This window comes from Propithecus coquereli, unplaced genomic scaffold (genome assembly GCF_000956105.1).
Source record: "Propithecus coquereli isolate 6110/MARCELLA unplaced genomic scaffold, Pcoq_1.0 Scaffold502, whole genome shotgun sequence".
Taxonomy (NCBI): Eukaryota; Metazoa; Chordata; class Mammalia; order Primates; family Indriidae; genus Propithecus; species Propithecus coquereli.
This window is the reverse complement of record NW_012150864.1, coordinates 669,118-672,050: the sequence shown is the minus strand read 5'-3', so window position 1 is coordinate 672,050 and position 2,933 is coordinate 669,118. Positions and strand designations below refer to the sequence as shown.

Below are 2,933 nucleotides of genomic sequence, written 5' to 3'. Positions count from 1 at the left end.
TAAGAAGTAACTTTTTATATTTAGTGTTGTGGTTCTGCACCAAGACGTCACATTACAGGTAAAGTGCTGTGCTGTGATCAGTGGAAGGACCTGTCCCAAATAAGTTGTTAATTTAGAAAAATGTAAAGAATAAACATTTGCAATGATTTATTTACTGTATAAAGTATAGTAAACTGAAGACTAATATTAATATTATATTTGTACAAAGTACAGTTAATTGACATTAACTGGATTATGATAAGAGGTCTTAAGGAGAAAAGGATTAGAATCATAGCCAGTGCAAAGAGAGGAATGTCATGTGAAAGCATTTCATATACAAGAGCATTACCTGTCCTAGGGGACACAGTGGGAAAAAAAACCTTGAGGTTCCTTGGGTTAGAATATAGTGCTGGCTATGTTACAGGATATAACACAAGGAAGTGGAGAGTCTCATATTTCATCCCGAGCCATTTGCTTATAAGAAAGAACTCTGGCCCCCAGCTCACATCCTATAACCCCAGTAACCCACACTATATAGGGCTTATCAAATAATAAAAGCTAGATGTGTGTTGCTTGATATTACTGCTGTCAATAATAACTAAGTTTTCAAGTTTGTATAAACTATAAATCAGTCTGATGTCATGGCATTCTTGTTGGAGACATTCATATATTCTTTATAAATTATTCCTCATGAACAATGTTGTTGTATAGGAGTGCCATCATAAAAATGAAGACATTTGGCCACAGAAAGGTTCAGGAACCATCCACATATGGTCATAGAGAATGGGATATGGCACCTAAAACCAAGAAACAGAGGCTGCCATCTGCCCTCGGTCTACTGAAGATAAGCAGAGTCTAGCTGGAAAAAGCTGAGTTGGAAGAAACAGTAGGAAACATACAGACCGTATGGAGGGAAACTAGTGGGAAATGACTGTCTTTATTCTGCTAACCAGTACAGGAAAGAGATCCCACCTAAAATGAGGGATGGTCAGATTTAATCTGAACCAACCCCCAGCACAGTTCAAGTACATCAGATAGAACAAGGTCTCAAAAATTAAACAAAGGAGCTGAAAACATTCCTTTTCGATATAATCTGAGACTACAAATTGATGGTGACATACAGACTAGAAATATAAGCATTTAGACAGGCCAATTTTTGAAGGCAGAAAAAAAACAGTGAGAAAAAAAAATGACTCAATAAAACAACTGATAATATCCTAGCTGATGAGGAAAAGTACCCTCTTTAGAATTATGATGTCATATATGTGAAAGACAAAGTTACGCTTAAAATAAAAGATGATAACTAAATATTTTCTAAACCTGTAGTAAGCATATAAAAGGTCATTTTTTCCCCACAAGTGCCTATATTTGACTTTATTTATGGTGAGAGAAAAATCTAATGGAGTCAAGTATAGTCGAGCATTTTTAAATTGTTTCAATAAAGAAAAAAAGTAAAAGACTGCCACAAACCCATAAAGATATATTCTAAAAATATATTCTAAAAGATAATTTATGTCATAAAATATTAGCCAATATCAATCTTTAGCTAAGAAAATGAGAAAAATTAAATTTTAGCTGCTTAAAATATATGGTGGACAAGGATTTCCAGTTTTGGTAACAGCAGAATACCTTGTATCAGACAAATGCTTCTTCATAGAGCAATTAGAAACACTAGAATAACTACATCTCTATCTATGCATGCAATTTGCAACTATTTATATATACAAATGACTATTTATAAAATAGGTAACATAAAATATGTTTATATATAATGGGGTAGGTATAAATAATGTATACAATTATTTGAAGGCAGAGAGAGTGACGAAAAGCAGGCATAAATTGGAGAAGATTTAACCCTTAACAGTAGGAAACTGCACTGGGTGAGATCTATGCTAATGTGGCTTTTCCCCAAGGACTACCCTCAGTCCATGTGATGCAGGCATTCAGAGGATAGAGTTTACGGCTGCCGGAGCAGCTATGCATTCGTGGGGGGGATATCTTTAAAAGGAGGGAGCCATGGGGGTGTCCCCAAATATGCAGAGAAACTTCCCTGAAATCCTGGTCTGCCCTCCAATGTGTACAAGCATTAGGGGTCCTCCAAGAGCCCTGGGAGAAAGCAATATCAGGAAGGCTGAAAGAGGTGAGTAGACATTTAAGTGCTGCCAGTGGGGGTTGAGGAGAACAGAGTTTGAATCCCACTATGTTAGGGGAGCTTAATAGTCCCTCAGGCTTTCTACAGAAATCCCAAAAGAGCCATGTCTTACAAGAAGAGACAACATCCTAAGACAAATTTAAGAATTTATGCTAAGACTAATGGCAAAGTTGAAACAGACCCACCATAAGAAAGTATAGAACAAACTTTCATGAATTCAATATAATTATCCCATAATTTAAATGATTGGTAGAGTAGAAATAAACAATCTTCAGATAAAGAAAACAAAATCCAGACTCTCTACAATGTGCTATCCATCCACCGTGTCTAGTATCAATAAAACAATTACTAGACATGAGGAAAAACAGGAAAATATGATCTCAAGATAAAAGGCAATTAATAGAAATATGCCCTGAGATGGCCCATCTTTTGGAATTAGCAGTAAGATATTTAAAGCAGCTATTGTAAATATGTTCAGGTACTTAAATTGAAAGACAGTCATAATGGAAGAATATCAATGAGAAACCTCAGCAAAGAAATGTAAACTATATGAAAGAACAACATGGAAATTATAAAACTATGTAATATCTGAAATGAAAAAGTCACTGGATAAATTAATAACAAATTTGAAGTGTCAGGAAAAAAAAGAGCAGAAAAAAAGATCAATAGAAATTATCCAACCTGACTTCTAAGAGAAATACATATTAAACAAAAAAGAACACAATCTTAGACATCAAGAACTCCAACATACGTATAATTGGAAACCCAGAATAAAAGAAGAGAATGAGCGAAATAAAAAAAT

General features: G+C 34.7%; 1 protein-coding gene across 2 annotated transcripts in view; it reads right to left on the bottom strand.

Moving 5' to 3' along the window:
* Positions 1 to 2,933, bottom strand: part of AMPH (amphiphysin) — a 248,958-nt gene that overhangs the window by 1,680 nt on the left and 244,345 nt on the right. The window lies entirely within an intron of this gene.